The 19,617-nt window shown below is 39.0% G+C and overlaps 1 long non-coding RNA gene across 2 annotated transcripts in view; it reads right to left on the reverse strand.

Moving 5' to 3' along the window:
• LOC112546024 (uncharacterized) overlaps positions 1-19,617 on the reverse strand; it is a 109,988-nt gene that overhangs the window by 67,454 nt on the left and 22,917 nt on the right. Inside the window, exons 2-3 of one of the 2 annotated variants that reach the window (XR_012903520.2) lie at positions 6,720-6,829; positions 4,817-5,036 (exon numbers count right to left, since the gene is read on the reverse strand). This is a non-coding gene — a long non-coding RNA (uncharacterized LOC112546024). The remainder of the gene's footprint in view (positions 1-4,816; positions 5,037-6,719; positions 6,830-19,617) is intronic. The other variant, XR_012903517.2, reaches the window with a different exon arrangement.

Raw genomic sequence — 19,617 nt, forward strand, 5'->3', positions numbered from 1 at the left:
TGGAGAATCAGACCCACTTTGACCACTGTAGCTTTTGCAAAGGGAAATCATGCTTCACTAATCTATTAGAACTCTTTGTGGCGTCAACAAGCATGTGTATAAGGGCGATGCAGTCAATATACTCTATTTGGATTTTTTGAAAATTGTTGACTCACCAAAGGCTCTTAAAGTAGCCATTGAATTAAAAGGGAAGTACTCTCATGGAACAGTAACTAGATGAAAAATAGGTAACAAAGGGCAGAAATAATTGGTCAGTTTTCACAAGAAAGAGGTGAATAATGGGTTCCTTCAGGGATCTGTACTGGGAGCAATACTCTTCCTTACATGGCTATGTCTAGACTGCAAGCCTCTTTCGAAAGAGGCTTTTTCGAAAGATACTTTCGAAAAAGTTTCTTTCAAAAAAGATCGTCTAGACTGCAAGCGGAACTTTCAAAAAAGCAGTCTGGATGCTCTCTTTCGAAAATGCCCTGTTTGCAGTCAAGAACGCCTTTTTTTGAAAGAGCACTTTCGAAAAAAGGCGTTCTTCCTTGTGAAATTAGGTTTACTGCCATCCAAAGAAAAGCCGCGTTCTTTCGATTTAATTTCGAAAGAACGTGGCTGCAGTCTAGACGCAGGTGAAGTTTTTTTGAAAAAAGGCTACTTTTTTCGAAAAACCCCCTGAGTCTGGACACAGCCCATATTCCTTAGGCTATGTCTAAACTACAGAATTTTTGGGGGAAAACAGCCTTTTTTCTAAAAAAAACTTCACTTACACCCACATTGCAATTGCATTCTTAAAAAAAAAACAAAACCCCAAAAATCCGAAAGAACAGAAGGGTGTTCCCGACATTGGTAAACCTCTTTCTAGGAGGAAGAAGCCTTTTTCTGATAGAGCTCTTTCAAAAAGGCATGTGTGGACGGGGAAGAGGGAGTTTTTTCAAAAGACGACGAAAGAGGAAAAAGCACAAGTGTCCTGTTGGCCACTCTGTCCATAATAATCACAGCTTAAATGTGAGATAGCATCCATTCAGTGTGGATCTTTGAAAAAGCACATTGCTTTTTTGATGTGCTTTGGAATTGTGAACGCTCTCTTTTTCAAGAAGTTTTTTCAGAAGATCTCTTCCGGAAAAGCTTCTTCTGAAAGAAGCCTGCAGTCTAGACGTAGCCATAATGATGCAGAAAAGGGTGATGAAAGAATGAAGTAGTAAAGCTTACAGATATACATTTATTTGAGGAGCATAGTTCTAAAATGCAGCAATAGTCAAAATGTTAGGATTGTTTGAAAAGGGATAATTAAGACGAGAAAACATCATTAACTCCTCTATATAGTGCCCACACTTTGACTATTATGCCAGTACTGAATGCTTTATACCGGAAAGGATATAGCTGGAAATGGTTCAAAGAGGAGCAACAAATATGATCAAAGTTAGGGAATGGCTTTCTTTCATAAAATGAGAAACTAAACTGATTAGAGTTGTTCATCTTGAAGAGAGACTGCAAACAGGGGATACCACAGAGGTCTATAAAGTCAGGAGTGGTGTGAAAACAGTGAATGCAGAAGATTTATTTTTGCTTTCACATAACTGAAAAACCAAGGGTCACCTTATGAAATTAATCAGCAGCACCTTAGCACAATCTAGAAGAAGTACACTTTGAACCAACACACAAATAACCGGTAGAATCTGTTGTCAGGGGATGTTGTGAAGTCCAAAAATATAACGAGGTGCAAAGAAGAACTGAATAAATTAATTGAGGGTAGGTCCATCAATGGATATTATCCAAAATGATCAGAGATTCAAATGCCTGCTCTAGGCGACTCCTTAATCTCCGATTGCTGAAAGCTGCAAGTGGAAGATAGGGATGGGTCACTCCATAATTGCCTTATTCTATACAGTTTCCTTGAAGCTCCTCTTTGAGGGAGCCACTGCTGAAGGCAAGATACTAGACAAGAAGAACCCCATCTGACCCAGTATGGCAGCTCTTATGCTCTTAATTTAAATGTGGCTTTGAATGCAGAAAGATTGAAAGCTCAGGTTCTAAAGTTCTAAAGTCAGTGAGAGTTGTCTATGTTGATACTCCACCTTAGAGGCACTGGGCCAAGATTTTAAACAACAACATCGTTTATATGCTTAAAGATGACAATAGGGGCCCATTGGAGTTTTCAAGTCTGACATTCAATGCCTAGCTTATTTTTAAAGGCATTTAGATATCTAAACACTATGTCCTGAGGTCTGTGGTGGGCTTTTTGAAAAATAACATGCATGCAAGCTCAGTTTCTGATTGCCAGGACACTAATTCATGTTAAAAGTTTCAGGTATCATATCACTAATGTAAGATATTAAATTATTATTGCCTCTAAACAATAGATGCATGTTATGCCTAGTGATGCTTTCAAATCACTTCACAGTAATTAACAGGTGTAAATTGTTGCTTGATGGCATATGCCTCCCACAGTTCAGCCCTTTGCTGGCTACATACTGCTTCTAAATTAGTCAGCCTCACCTTAATGCAGTATCTAAAATATGTTAATTTTGTACATTTTACAACCAGATAGGGAAATAACAGTGAATGTCTCCAAGCATTATGTGTATTTCTGTGAGATTCTGACAGCCTTGCACTATTTCTAACTGAGCATGCTTCTCTTTACTTCAGGGTTTGTGTCAATTAAAGGGATCTACTATACTGACTTAAATTAGTATCTGACGCCTTAACTGTAAAATCAAAGGATATTATGAGACATAGAAAATCATAAATATGCCTCCTGTTCTTTATCTGGAAGTATAACAGGAAACTGCACAGAGTAAGAGAAGTCTATAGATTTCTCAATCTATAGACTTAGGTCTGATTTTTTTTAATTGCTTTGAAATGCTCATAAATCTTTACTGATGTTTCCGGTTGAGATTGAAAAGACAAAAAAGAAGCCCTTGAGTTTTAGGTATTCAGATACATGTATTGGAGCACAGCTGGGAAAATAGTATTTCTGAGTCCTTTGGTTAGATGAGAATATTCGGTTTCATGGGATTTCCGTCCTTCCCCCCCATTCTAATCTTGGAGATCATCTTTCATCCAAGGAGCCCATTGTACACATTATAAACATTCATTTTAACATCCCACCACCTTTGTGAAACAAAGTATTATTATATGGCTTCTAAGCTCTAAAAAGATTTAAAGAACATTGAAGTTGCATGACTTGCCCAAGGTCCTAGCAAATTAGCAGCAAAGCCAGAAATAGAATTCAAGAGTCCGTTCAATGGTCCAAACATCATGCCCCCCTGCTTTAACTAGTAGACCATATTTCTCCATAATTGCTAATCCACATAAACGGTTAAAAAAAAGTAAGGGGGGGACCTAAAGGGATTTTTTTTTGCCATTTATTTTTTGAATTTAAAATATTCATCAACTTGCTGAAAACAAAAAAAAATACTGATTTTATTAATTAGCACTAATAAAATAAATGCACCCTATGCTGGCAATAAACACAGTCTATATATGTAAGATATTTATATGGCCTCCCTTACCCTAGCAGCTGAACATCTTGCAATCTTTAACATATTTCATAGATGTAAGGCCAGAGCATCCATTAGAGCATCACCTAATAATCTAACATCCTGCGTAACACAGGCCTTAGCTTTTATGCTGGCATCTGCTAAGTTAACCTACCTTGAAGAAAAGTTTGTGTGTAAATATCAGACTATTTGTAATAAGGCAGTTGGACACATTCCCAATATTTTAAATCGGTCCTGGTCCTGGTGAGTTTTCCTGCTGCTTTATTAGATATGGTCTGAAAAATTTTCACGGATAAATTTTCTTTTTTCCTTCAAGATGGTCTAACTCTTTTGAGAGCAATTTTTGAGTTCCCTTGATTTAGTGGGATGCATATGTTTATTTTTCTTTTGCATACACAAGAGGAAACCTGGGCCAGAGTACGCGGGTAAATTTTTCAGTCATTCTCCAATAAATTATATATTTAAGTACATTAAGCACCTCATCTTATCTCCTATATTAAGTATTTCATTTCAGCTGCTATTATTTGCGAGCTAGTGAAGACGGAGCATGCCTCTATAACTGCAGAAGAGCAGTTATTAGTTACTACTCTCTCTAGGTTCCCCATTCTAGTGAAACATTGTATTTATGACTCACTGTCTCCTTTCTCCTTCTAATGCAGTACCAATTATCAGTGGACATTGTGCAGTTTAATAATGAATTAGCTAGAAAAGAGTAACCTAGACAAAGCACTTAAAGCTCCTTAGCAAGACAGAGTTAAACTGTTGATCTAAATGAGGCCAAAGATATTCAATTAGGGATCTGAAATCCTCTTAGGAGCATTCTGCCTGCCTATAAAGAAGCTTTGTTTAGTCAGATCAGAGTGTTAATGTACTACTGAATTGTTTAAACAGTTAACTTAAATAATTTATTTAGAAATACATATAATTCTTCCTGCTTCCATCTCTTTTTTATAATGATACAGCTTAAGGTCAATGGCCAATATTAATCATTAGTCTTTTCCTAACTCCCTCCAACAGAAGTCCATAATATGTTGTGTCCTAGTTTTGCTGGTAACAATTTCATCTCTCTCAGTTGAATAGTCACTAGTTCAAAAGTTACAAAAAACATTGGTTCAACATTTCCATGCCGGCACATCCGTAACTGCAAGAAGAAGGTCAACGTGTTATTTTCTAAAACACCCACTTGAGCTCAGTAGCAACACACTATTCTGAGTTTCCTTCTTGCATGCACATAGTATTCCGGTATTTATTTTACTTACTTGCATGCACATAGTAGTTCTGGTATTTATTTTACACACACACACACACACACACACACACACACAACATACCTGGCATTGCTTGGGTCCTTAACTAAAAAGAGTTTTGTTTCTCTCCATTCAAATCATTGTTATGGGATGTAGTCAGGGATGTGGGGTCCAGGATGTAGGCTGTCCCAGGGAGAGAGAAGAACCCCAGCCCTCTCTTACACCAGCTTGGATCCAGGTAGAGAAGCTCCTGTCCATGGCCATTGCAGTGAGCATAGATAAGGGAGGGGTGCTGGTCCCCAAGCTGGGGATAGACAGACACAAAAACAGATAAACTCTCTAAAATATATAGTAGATAGCTGTCCCTTTCTCCACCCTGCCCCCTTTTGGCCCAATGGGGTTTGAGTTGTCACAGTCTCCATCTGTTGCCCCTTGCTGCCCCCACCCCTCATTGTCATTCTGCAGTATACCTCCCTCCTACTAGATCCTCCCTTTCCATTTTATAAGAAAGGATCTAGTTCTAGGCACATTCTGTTTTCTTGGTGCAACCAAACCCTGACCTTGCTTTAAGTTAGGATAAGAGGAAGCAGCATACTGAATTCAGTGGTCCTAGGTCTTATCGTTTAGGAGGAGTTCTCGAACAGACAGATAGATGGACAAACTCTGAAATATATGGTAGATTTTTTTTTCAGTCCTCTTCTTCATTTGTGCATTTGTCTTATTCCCTATATCTGTTTCTACTACATCTCCCTGCACCCTTACACCTTCTTCCATATTCAGCTTCAAAGAGAAATTATTCAAATACTTATTTTAATTGCTGTGGAACTGTAATTGTTTAATACCCAAGCCATTCATGTCATATATGCATAACTAGATGCCTGACCAGACCCTCAAGTACATTGGGGCTACTCTTATAGGGTATGTCTACACTACCCCGCTAGTTTGAACTAGCGGGGTAATGTAGGCATACCGCACTTGCAAATGAAGCCCAGGATTTGAATTTCCCAGGCTTCATTTGCATAAGCCGGCCGGCGCCATTTTTAAATGCCAGCTTGTTCGAACCCCGTGTCGCGCGGCTACACGCGGCACGGGCTAGATAGTTCGAACTAGCAAGCCATTCCAAACTATCTGTACACCTCGTTGGCAAGTGCGGTATGCCTACATTACCACCCTAGTTCGAACTAGCGGGGTAGTGTAGACATACCCATACTTAATATCAGGGATACAAGAAAGGCTTTCCATCACCCTTCTCTCTACTTGGTCTCTACTGGAGACCAAGTTAGACTAGCAGCCCAGATTGTGCCCCTTTGTTGGGCTCCCTAGGGGCATTAAGATAGCATGTATTACCACAATTCATGGTGTTATTGCCCCTAGAGTCCTACCCACAGCACTATAGAGGAACTTGAAAGAGCAGATGAAAATATTGCTTGGAGATTTAGATTGCTCTGTGCCAGGTGGATGTGGCTGGCCAGTTTTTAGTGCAGAGACCTCACCAAAGGGAGAGCTTTGGATCTGTACCCTGAAAAGGGCAAGAATCTTGATGTGATTTCTGCTTCATTTCCAGCCCCAGAAAATTTTTCCCTACTGACTGTCAACCAGGGTTGGGGGCAGAGCATGATATGGATTCAATGATCTATTTTTTTGGCATATCTGATTTTTGCAGGTATAATTTGATTATACACAATGATGGGTACATTAGGTAAGAAGAGAGGGAGGAAAAATGTATTTGGTTGATTTTCATCACATTTGATATCAAACGTCTGCTTTTCGTAAAGATACCTAATAATATTATTGGGCACTACAATATGAAGGATAAAGTATTCATAATTATTATTCATGTGAAACTCCTTATAACATCATAGGAAGATCAATGTGTAAAACGAAGGAGTTGATATGACCATACAAACACATTGCTTCCTCGTCTAAATATGTCCTCATTTTTTCAGTATGTTATGAATAAGGATTCCTTATGCAATAACATTCTCACCTCTCAAACGGTATCATATGCTGATCTCCAACTGAAAAATATCAGTTTGACATTGGCACTAGGCTTTTACTTTACAGGTTTCAGAACTTGCCTTTTCTTTTGCCATCTCACTATGGAGAAAATAGGACCTTGTCAAGGACTTTTTGCAACCTTTCTTAAATAAATATAGATGCATTAATCAAATATCCTCATTCTTTTTTCAAGTCCATACATAAGAAAACTCTTCAGGCACAGATTATCAAATAGATTTTCTAATCCTTTCAGCCTCTTCTGCATCCTTTGAAGATTTTTTTTTTTTTTTTTAAAGAAATGTGGTACCCAGCACTGGACAAAATTTTGTATGCTTTGCTTGACAAAATACTTTATATATATAAAGATTGTCTATTTTGATCCATTGCTAATCTCCTTCATTTAAAATTAGTTAGCTTTAAATTTGTTATCCTTTAAAATAAACACTCATTAATTCCATTCTGTATTTATTTAAGAAGTATATCTTGGTGGTCAAAGCTGAAGGCTAGCTGTCAGAGTTCATGTTTTCTTTTCTCAACTCTGCCACTAGTTTACAAAGTTTAATTTCTCTAGACTTCAGTAAAACCACTTATAAAATGTATTTACCATATAGTGATTACTGAAAAAAAATCAGTAATTATTTGCATTTTAAATGTAATTATTAGAACAATCTCTAAAAGGGAGACCCTGGGTCAAATACTGAAGAATATTCACAGAAACAAATTATGACTTTTTAATCAGGAATATGTACATCAAATACTTGATTCCAGGATATTCTCACAGAGACATATGTCCTGTGTACCAAATGAAATTATATAAATCTGATTATAGAATACTTACATTGAACTGTTCAAAAATAATATACATACTGGAACTTATTCACAAAAGTTACCTGGTATATGTTTTAATGAAAACAAAACTTAAGAAAATCATAGCCTTTTAATAGCCATTAGATAAACTATGTAGTTATTAAGAAACACTTATTCACCTAAATGTCATTGAATTCATATAATTTATTAATATATATTTATTTTGTCATCTGCAATGCAAAAATATAAATGCTAAATAACCTGACCGTCCATTTTTGTGCTAGCAAGAACATAAAAGATATGAGAACTATTGTGAATTCCTTCCATGCTTATGAGCATGTATAATTTTATTTGTAGTAGTAGAACTGATTGAAAAAGGTACATCTGTTTTATGAAGAAAACGAAAGAAACTAATATATTCCTTTGTACTTGACTGGTCAGTGTTATTTTTTTAATTTCCTCAAAGACAATTTTCCAACTGGATATTGTGAACAGTGTCTGGAAAAACAAAACAAAACAAAACCAACTTTATTTTACCTTAGTGGGAAGAATATGCTCCTTGTTTTATTCCCTTCAGATTTTTCTACAGGGGAGTAGGGAATGTTAAAAAATGGGGTGGGGAGGGGGAAAATATGTTTTCTTTTTCACAATATTAAAATTATTTTTAAAAAATATTTTGACTAAACTGAAACATTTGTCTGTATTTTGTTGTTATGGTCAAAAAAGCATCTCCAGAAGACTGAATGAAAGCTAATGTTGTTCCAGTATTGAAAAAGGACAAAAAGGATGACCCAGCTAATTATTGAAAGATAATGGAGCAGCCAATATGAGACTCATACATAAAGAATTAAAGGGGGGAGTGATAGTATATTTCATGTATCAGAGGGGTGTCCGTGTTAGTCTGAATCTGCAAAAAGTGACGAGGACTCCCGTGGCACCTTATAGATTAACAGATTTATTAGAGCATAAGCTTTCATGGGCAAAGACCCACTTTGTCAGATGCATTGAGTGTGGGGAGAACAGTTTCCTTGCAGACATATAAAGATTGTGTCCATATACCCTGATACTGAAATCTATCTTAAATTTTGTTCTTTTCCACGGGAATTGGACAAAAACGTCTCATCCCAGGGAAATTCTAAATAAGGTAAGGGAAGTAGAACAGTGAGGGTCGTCAGCTGGCTTTACAGACTGGCTCCCCTCCCTGAGAAAATACATGAAAACACATGAAAATAAAAGAATTGTAACAACAAGGGTTGGAGAAGAGTTGCTGGACCCACATCAGAAAGGACAGCTCTGGCCTGAAAAGGACTTTACTTGAAATAAGAACTAGGTGACAAATTATGAATTGTAACGACTTCTCTTGGTGTATAATTTAATTTTGCTTCGTAACTAAAAATGATAGCATACAGATCAAAGTAAAACACTTACACCCTACTTTTTAAACTTAATAAAATCACTTTTGTTTATTAATAAATCCAGTTTAAAAATTGTTATGAGGGGGAGGCACAGGGGACAGCTATGCATATCTCTCTTTCGTTGATAAAGGGGATGAACGACTGCATAAAAGAGCAAGCTCATAAAAGTAAGGTGCATTTATCTGAGTTTCTAGTCTGTCAAATCCTTTTGAAACAAAAAACAGGACTATATAGCATTTTAAAAACTAACAAGATAGTTTATTAGGTGATGAGCTTTCATGGGCCAGACCCACTTCCTCAGATCAAATTGTGGAAGAAAATAGGCATGACCATAGGTACCAAAGGGATACAATCAAAAAAGCGAACACATATAAAAAGGACACTTTTTTGATTGTATCCCTTTGGAATATATGGTCATGCCTATTTTCTTCCACAATTTGATCTGAGGAAGTGGGTCTGGCCCATGAAAGCTCATCATCTAATAAACCATCTTGTTAATCTTTAAAGTGCTACATAGTCCTGTTTTTTTGTTTCAGCTAGACTAGACTAACACAGCTACATCTCTATTACAAATCCTTTTGACTGAGTCTTCTGAGAGCTGAGCTGATCTCAGTGTCTGTGTTGCTCTGCTGTGGGCTATGATCTTCAACCCTGTGACTTCACTGTGTGGGTCCAGCAGCAATGTGTGAGGGTGGAACAAGGGATCACTAGACCCCGCACATGCCATTTAAAAGAGAGGCTAGGAGACAGTGCCTCTGGATACCCTGGGGGTGGGGGGAGAGAGGGAAAGGACTAGTAGGGTGGCCTGCTGCCCACAGCAGGGGTCACACCCCCGAACACTGGTGGCATTAGGGGTAAGTGGAACAATATGGCTCTAGCTCACTCTGATCCCCTGGCTCCCAGTCAGATCACTTGTGGGAGGTGGCAGAACTGCTTCCCCGCCCACTCACTGGTAGGAAGCAGAGTGACACGGCTGAGATCTGGGGAAGTGGAGCAGGATGGGGGCCAAGTTGCTCTGCTCCCCCCACTCAATCACTCCTACCACACACACAAAGCTCTTGATTCCAGGTGGCCTGACCTTTACTGCCAGAGGTTAATCCCCCCAGGCTGCATTGCTTGAAGGAGGGAACTTAGGGGAAGAAGAAGGATGGTGGAGGATCAGGAGTCGGCAGGTGGGCTCAGTAGTATTTTCAGCGCATCAAATGATAGTTTTGAAGGGGATCTCTGTCACTGAACTTATCAAAAGGCCATAATATACTTAATGCCAAATAACATGGCTTTATGGAAAATATATTCTATTTAACTAATTTACTTTGGATTAAGAAACTAGAAATGTATAAAATTAACATGTCACAAATTACGTGGATTAAAAACTGGCTAACTGGTAAGTCTCAAAATGTAATCAGGTGAACACGAGTTCACAGTAAAACCCATAAATCTTTTTCAAAGTCACTGCTTTCCAGGAAAGAGTGCACCAGCCTATAAGTATGACCTACTGTCTTTATTCCCAGATGTATTTATTCACATTTAGTCATATTAAAACCGATATTGTTTGCTTGAGTCCACCTTACCGAGCGATCTAGATTGCTCTGTCTCAACAACCTGTTCTCTTCCTTTTATTACCATTCTCCCATTATTTTTATCACCTCCACACTTTATCAGCTGAACATGAGCTGGCAGTGTATCACCATGGGCCCCAGGCTAATGCTACTCATATGCATAAGCAGCGGAACGGTGAATAGGAATAATGAGGTTATTTTATGGTGCTACCCCTGCATGAATGTTGATAAATTGAAGAAGGATCAGAAAAAAATCATGAGAATGATTAAAAGATTAGAAAACATGCTGTACAGTGAAAGATTCAAGGAGCTCACTCAATTTAGCTTAACAAAAATAAGGTTAAATAAAGAGTGATTTGTTTGAATTTATAAGCATATAGGAAAGCAATATTTAGTGTTGGGCTCTTCATTCTAGCCAAGAAAAGTACAATGCAGTCCAATGAGTAGAAGTTGAAATTAATTTTTCCTAATGTCAAACCTTTCTAACTGTCAGGGTGGTTAAACACTGGAATAAGTTGCCTAGGGAGGTTGTGAAATCTCTATCTCTTGAGATATTTAAGAGCAGGTTAGATAGACATCCATCAGTGTGGTCTAGATGTTACTGGGTCCTGCCATGAGGGCAGGGGACTGAACTCGACCTCTTGAGATCCCTTCCAGTTCTAGTATTTTATGATTCTATGATGCTAGACAATTAGATTGGAAATAATCCATACATTTTCCAGTGGAACAATTTATAACAAAGTATGGGTGATTCTCCATCACTGATTATTTTTAAACCAAAATTGGATCTTTTGGTGGAAGATATATTCTAGAGATTATTCTGAGGCATCGTAGCCTATATTATGCAGAAGGCCAGACCAGATGACCACAATGGTTCCTTCTGACCTTGGCATCTGTGAATCTATCCAAACAAATTTGGATAGAACAAAATGATGACATATTATATATCCGAATGCTATTTACCAGTAATATTTTCTAACCATGTGTAGTTGAATTCTTTTTATCATCTTCTTATCTGTAAGGCTTCAGGGCTCACACATGGAGAGAAGGATCACACAGCCACCCTGTACACTTCTCTCACACAGGTAGGGTGACTGATTGATCTGTCTCTTCATGGCCAGCACTCTCCACCCTCCTTTCCTGACTGGGCCCCAAGGACATACTCATCTCTCCTGGAACCTGAGTTATGTCTTCCTGATGCAACACATGGGAAGACACGCACTACTCAGGAAGGAGTAGTGGGGCTGAGGAGCATGAAGAGGCATAGAAGGGAGAGGACAGGAAGAGGGGGAACATGTAAAGGACTGATGGTAGGGCAGCAAAGGCGGCAAGTTGTTGGCTGAATCTGTCACCTACTCACACTCACCAGTCATTGGTGCTCCAAGTGCACAGTCACTACTGTGTAGCCCAAGGTCCAGTGTGTTTCAGCAGCAGCCCTGGGAACTACAAGTTGTGGACTACAAACTGTGGCATGTTGGGAGAACTTCTTGGTTCCTACCAGGATGTGCCCTCTGCCCCCAGCAGGGTCTCAGCAAGGACTGTGCTAGAAGCAGCACACAGGCAGCATGCTGAGAGAAGGGGCTGCTGAACAGTTTTCCTGTTCTATGTTTTTTACAGAATAAAGCCTGTTCCTGGTGATTTGTCGGAGTGGGTCTGGTCTGAGGTGCACTCACACATACACAACGCAGAGCACACCAAGTAGCCTCAGGCCAACCCCCCCTCTCTCCTCTCCAGTGGTGTAAGAAGTCACAAACTTCCCCTATTCTGAATAACCTCACACTGGGCTAGCCAACAGGAGGGGTTACACCTGGATGGAAATGAGACATGGGGCAGGGCCCTGCTGGCCAACAGCTGGCATGCAGCAGGGAGGTGGCCAGCCCTACATGCTGCAGGTTTGCCAGGCCACCAGCAGGGACCTGGCCAGCAGAAAGTCACTCTAGTACTGAGGGGAGGGAGACAGAAAATATGGGACAATTTGCCCATTTTTAAGAAAAAGTCAGAACACTTGCAGAAGGACTTAAATATGGCACTGTTCCATTAAAAGTGAGAAATCGTGTCACCTTATAGATAACTAATAAAAGGTTTTGAAAAGGGAGAATGGATCTTTAATATTGCTGTGTTTATTTAATGTAAAAGCAATTTCTACGGAAAGATAGAAATGTTGTCAATAAGCAAAATGTCCTGCATTTCAATTTCAGCTTTTTGAATGTGATACTTGACTTTTAAATCCCATTCTCCAGACTTCTTTCCATTTCCTGTTTCTGCTTACATCCCACTGACATTCAGAAAATAGTTCACTTTCTAAAAAGGCTATGAAAAGAGAAAAAAAGGACAGTCTGAATTGTTGATAGTTAACAAGGAATATTATCCTAGTATCTCAAAGGGGTCTTTATTCTAAACGAGTGAGAACATACCAACATGGGATATATGTCTAGACTAGCAGTTAATAGCCTAAATACTGCTATTACAGCTAGTTAGTCAAGCGAAAGAAAAATAGTCCATATGGAATGCCTCTCTGCAAAGACTGACAATACTTTTGGGAATTTATGTAAGTTATCAGATTGTTGTCATATTTGCAAATAAACAGAATTATTTTTATAATAATTCAGCAGCGGGTGATATTTATTTCAGCTGGAGATCTTAAGCTCTAAGGCTGAGCAGTGACTATATAAATATAAACACAGACAACGACACAGATTTCCTCTTTGTGTCGCAGGAGCACACACAGTATCTCTGCCAGCAACACAATTTCCTTTATTAATAGTGACCTTATGAGCCTTTGGCATTTTCTTTCAGTTTGATGAAGAGAGGTTCTCATCCTGGACTGCATGAAAAAGGTGCATCAGTAATAGCTGGGCACACCCATTGTGATTGAATGCACCCCTGTGCACCCTACACAATATTGCAATAACCTTTGTACAAAATATTCCTTGGGAGATATGATTGAAACTGATAATTTCTTGACCAGTAACATAATGAAATGTATTGTGGTGTGGCACTATTATATGTGAAGTTATAAACATAAGCTGAAATTAGGCCTGAAATGTGTTTCCTACACAAGACTGGGTAAACCAGTTTCTCAGAAGCAAAAGACAAGCTCATTCCTCTAGCCAGCAGTCATGAAAGTTGATGGGCATTATGTGGCAAGGAAGGAGTGAGAAAATAGATCTGCATCTTAGCAAACAACAGCATGAAATGTCTTTTACCACTGGACTTTTTGTCTCCAAGCTCACACAGAGAATTAACTTTATCTAGGGGTAAATCTTAGGAAAATGCATTTCAAAGTGTGAGTGAAGTGTAAAGCAAAAACATCCCAACTTCCCTAGCCATGTCCCTTTCTTTTACATGAGCAGATAAAAAAAACTGTTAGACTTTGGAAGCACATTTTGGGCTGAGAGTTTGATCAGCAATGTTACTGGAAACATGTGATAAGGGTCTTTATCCTGAACCAACTCTAGTTTGTTACATTTTAGTACTATGAATAGTTTTATTTCTCTGGTAACCATTTCTGACTAAAGAATAAAACACGTTTTTTTAATGTAACTACAAGGAGATAGGTTTTAACTAAGCACAAGTATTAGGCATTAATCAAAAATTGATCCAGTATGTTGAACTGTGTGGATAAGTCCATTCATGTCAGCAAACTGTTTTATATGGATCCCCTTACTAGACCAATGAATTGAATATACGTGGACTATCTAGATTCTAGAGCACATGTCTGGAAGGAAATCCATGACTGGGAGTGTATGGGTATCACCCTGAAAGTGGTGACAAATCCTGGAAAGAGTGTGACTCCCATAAAGTTGTCACACTGCAGCTATAGACAGTACTCAGGATGTGTTCTGTGTACTGTTTGACTGTGTTTAGGCAGGAAAGCATTGTGAAAAATCCATGTTTTCAGGGCAGGATGCCACAGCCCTTCAGTGACCTGAACTGCACCCAGAATATCAGATCCTTTCCTTAAAATTGTCAGGTTACCCTGGGACAATCAAATGTCCTATTCTAACTCAACGAGGCTTCCTGTGACACTTAAGGCTTGTTTAGACTACGCTGAAATTCTGAAAGAGGATATGCAAATTCCCCAAGTATTTGCATATCTTCTTCCGATCTCATTTTCAAAAGCAGAACTTTCGAAAGTGAAAGTAGTCGGGATGCATTTTTTCAGCAACCACCCCCTTTTTTGAAAAGCTGCATAAACCTCATTTTTTGAGGAAGAGCAGCTTTTCGAAAAAGGAGGGGGGGTTGCTGAAAAAAAGCAGAGCTTTCGAAAGTGAGATCGGAACTGCGGTGTAGTCTAGACATAGTGTTAGGCTACGTCTAGACTGGCATGATTTTTCGCAAATGCTTTTAACGGAAAAGTTTTCCATTAAAAGCATTTGCGGAAAAGAGTGTCTAGATTGGCACAGATGCTTTTCCGCAGAAGTACTTTTTGAGGAAAAGCTTCCGTGACAATCTAGATGCGCTTTTGCGCAAAAAAGCCCTGATTGCCATTTTCGCGTTCAGGGCTTTTTTGCACAAAACAAATCTGAGCTGTCTACACTGGCTCTTTTACACAAAAGCTTTTGTGCAAAAGGACTTTTGCCTGAATGGGAGTAGCATAGTATTTCCGCAAGAAGCACTGATTTCTTACATGAGATCGTCAGTGTTCTTGTGGAAATTCAAGCTGCCTGTGTTTAGTTGGCAGCTGCTTTTGCGGAAAAACATGCCAGTCTAGACACAGCCATAGAGGCTAACAGGTTTATTAGGACATAAGTTTTCATGGGTAAAATCTGCATTATCAGATGAATTGGAGTGGAAGTTTCAGAAACAGGAGTATCTTTTAGACCACTTTATCCATCTACTGAAAGTTAATTAAGTAATGGGTAACTGATATCTATACAGCACTCTGAAACTACGCTATGTTATTGATTCGATTCCAACCACACAATTGAATCTACATGGAAAGTACTTTATTCCTGAGTAGAGTCCCAAGAGAAATCAACAAGGCTTTTCAGATGTCCAAGAGTTTACCTTGTTGATACAATTATGAGACCGGGGCCTAAGAATTATTATGATTATCTTCTATAAAAAGCCTAATTTTTGCCAAACTCAGTGAGTGCATATGGCTCTAGCTGCAGTCACTGTTGTTCCAAAGGATCTGCACACCAGCTGTGGTATCCCATAATCTCATTTCCATGAAATGGAATATCACAGAACTGTGTAATCCCCACATCCACACCAGCAGAGAGATATGGGGGGGGGGGGGGGGAAATACCTGCAGACTAGGAAAAACACTAAGGCCAGTTGGATGAGCTAAAAGAGCAGGTGTAATAGTCTCCTCAACAGGCTCCTTTGGACCTGAGGTTGCAATAGTAAAAACTGAATAGGTCCACTGCCCTACTTCAGCCTTCCCTATCCCCTAAGAACTCTCCAGGACACAGCCAGTGGGTGCCCTGTGTGGAGTCATGGTAACTAAAGTCATAGTGTGTTTTGTCTTTTGAGGATGCACAGGAGAAGGCTTATACAAGAAGCCTTTCCCCATTCTACACTTGCCCTTCAAATGTAGAGCATAATAGCAGTCCCCATTAATAGAGATTACTTGCTCCTTGCTCCATAAAGGGGTGACAACAGATTAAGCCAGGCCCACCCACACTATACTAGCCCCCAAAATGGAGCCAGTGAAAAGTGATAGGGAATAATTTGATCTAATCAATTATCATATCAGGAGAGACTGTTCCCTATCACAGAAATGTGCTTAAATTGCCTAACTGAACCAATAGTGTTGAAAAACTCCCTGTACTGAACACGATAATTCTAAAAAAACTATAAAACAATCTTTCTTGCTATACAGAACATCAATTCTTACTTATTTATGGAATACAAACTTAATGGTCGGTTGATTTTGTTCATTTATCAGTTAAGTTGATACCCTTGTTTTTTTGTGATTATAGTATTAGTCATGTGTATAAGTCTGGATTGCAAAACAAAGTAGTTTGTCACAAAGCCTTTACAGGTGTGTATAAATTCACATTTGCCACACAGCCTGCACCTATTTCAATAGTAAAAATGTCAGCATTCAAAAATCTCAAACATTCAGAACCTGGCTTTTGCCACAAGTCTGTTGCTGCAACCAGAACCTACAGAAGTGTGTACACATTGGCTGTGTCTACATTGGCACCCTTTTCCGGAAAAGGGATGCTAATGAGACAAGTCGGAATTGCAAATGCCGTGGGGGATTTAAATATCCCCTGCGGCATTTGCATGAACATGGCTGCCGCTTTTTTCTGGCTTTGGGCTTTGCCGGAGAAAAGCGCCAGTCTAGACAGGATCTTTTGGAAAATAAAGCCTTTTCCGGAAGATCCCTTATTCCTGATTTTAAGAGGACTGGCGCTTTTCTCCGGCAAAGCCCCGAGCTGGAAAAAAGCGGCAGCCATGTTCATGCAAATGCCGCGGGGATATTTAAATCCTCCGCGGCATTTGCAATTCTGAAGTGTCTCATTAGCAACCCTTTTCCGGAAAAGGGTGCCAATGAAGAAACAGCCATAAAAATTAATGTATTTGGGATAAAAAAAACCTTGCATATATTCCTTTACCTCAAAAATGCTGAGACGGAATTTTATTCTTGTTTGGATCTGGAGAACTTTTGTCTAAACTAATCATCTCATTCCTCTTCACACGTATTTACTGTCCTTCCAAAAGTCAAGCACAAATTGCTTGGGTACAACTGACAGAAGGGATGCCTTAGTTTTTGCCTGATGAGCTAAGGGTGTGTCTAGACTACATGCCTCCTTCGACGGAGGCATGTAGATTAGCGAGATCGGAAGAGGGAAATGAAGCCGCGATTAAAATAATCGCGGCTTCATTTAAATTTAAATGGCTGCCCCGATCTGCCGATCAGCTGTTTGTCGGCAGATCGGGGGAGTCTGGACGCGATGCCCCGACAAAGAAGCCTTTCTTCATCGACACAGGTAAGCCTCGTGAAACCAGGCTTACCTGTGTCGATGAAGAAAGGCTTCTTTGTCGGGGCATCGCGTCCAGACTGCCCCGATCTGCCGACAAACAGCTGATCGGCAGATCGGGGCAGCCATTTAAATTTAAATGAAGCCGCGATTATTTTAATCGCGGCTTCATTTCCCTCTTCCGATCTCGCTAATCTACATGCCTCCGTCGAAGGAGGCATGTAGTCTAGACACACCCTAAGTTTTGGCTTAGTACTGATTAGATTTTTTGGAAAGAAATCATTAAAAAAGAATGAGAATCAATTTGGTCCTTCATTATTTCAAGTACCTAGAGTTTGCTGCATATGAATCCACTGGAAAAGGATTTAAAGAAAATTCTTTCTGCTCTGCATGGATATTAAAGAACCCTTGACTCATTTCTTAAGGGAACAAGTTTGTGTGAAGTTTCCAAAATTTCTTCTTTTGTGTGGTGTTCGTCACAAAAAGTGACTGACTTTTTCCTGAAAATGTGACAGTATTTTGATACAAGGATCCCAAACTAGTCTATACTATATACATATAATATACTGTATTACTGCCTACAGCAACTCATGAGAAACTTGTATTGCAGCACAGATAATTTAAACTCTGCCTCTGCTGTCACATGGCAAGCACATGATGAAACATGTGTGGGGGGGAGAGTTGTCATTCAGTTCAGTAGAATGCACTGATGTGTGCATGTACTCACACACATACACACTGAGGGAAGCAGAGCTGGCACAGAACCATAGGTTATTGTTACGTAGTTTTCCAACAGCACTTTCAGAACATAGCCTAAAATGACTGATAGCTTATATTAAGAAACTGAGCACACAACCTCCCACTATGCTTAATGGCTTGGACCTTTGCTGTTGAATCACTCCTTAAATTACTAACCACAAAAAATGGGTGAGGTCTTATAAACACATTTTTCAAACAAATACAGTTGTAGGAGAGTCAGTGTATTCCTGATGTTTACACAATAACCACCTTCCTCTTTATTGGCATTCACATCTTTGCCATTAATACAGAGAACCATAGAACAATAATATTCCTTGTCCAATACAGTTGCCACTAACAGTTAAAAGCCTCTTCATTTACTCAAAGGTAGCCTTTTTATAGAAGTCTAGCTTTACCACCATCCTGTTCATCAACTGCTGGATGGAAAATAGACGGATTCATTACATACCTCTCCATCTTAGTGGAAGTTAATCTTTGGTTTGGTATGTCACTCTACAAAGAAATAAGTCCCTTTGCTATTTCTAAAAAGAAAAAAAAAAGTGTGGAATTCAAACAAAGCACATCTCTACTTTTAAAGTGGTGATTCACTGGGAAAGTTCATATTGGCAGATCTGAGGGGAAAAAAGGATGCAAACAGACAACTGTGAGCTATTGAATTGAACAATGGGCTAGAAATTGGGAGATACAAGTTTTATGCTAGGTCTGTTGCTGGGCAGGATGCTTAGGCTCAAGTTTCCAAGTTTCCAAAAATGACACTCATTAGAGTATCTTAATTATGCAGAACAACAAAAACTAAATTAAATATTTAGTCATTTAGGGTTATAAGAGTAACCACAAATTCCCTTGAAGTAAAATATGGCCCTTACCCACTCTGTGATCCCCTTATGAAATGCGGATATTGAGGTTTTCTACCTTTATAAAGCACTTTGTAATCTTTCCATATAGAATGCCCATGCATGATAATGTCGTGCCTTATTTTGCAATGTACTGTTGCTTGGTTTTCATCTTCCCAGAATAAGCTATAAGCATTGCTACTGTAGTAAGAATATTGATACTCTTACCCTTCAGGGACTCAAAAAATCTGACTCCAGCTAGTGTCTTTACATTAAGCATAGAGAAATCTATTTGGATATTACAAGAATTAACCTAAACATTTGGCCAAATTTGGAGATAAATCCCAAACTGTTAAGGGGGCAGAAAAAAGTTGAACTTAATTAATTAGTATTAATAATAATTTTTTCGTTAACCAAAAATGTACTGACAGATCTGAAACTAGAAGTGGTACAGCTGTTTCATGAAAACCTGCTTTCATAGGAACTTCCAGGCTAATTTGTAAGGCCACAGAAGATTAAATCAGTTATCTTTTAATTTTAATCAAAATTTTTCAGAGACTAGCAGATACTCTTTTG

The sequence above is a fragment of the Pelodiscus sinensis genome, chromosome 5 (assembly GCF_052426305.1).
Source record: "Pelodiscus sinensis isolate ZL-2025 chromosome 5, ASM5242630v1, whole genome shotgun sequence".
Taxonomy (NCBI): Eukaryota; Metazoa; Chordata; order Testudines; family Trionychidae; genus Pelodiscus; species Pelodiscus sinensis.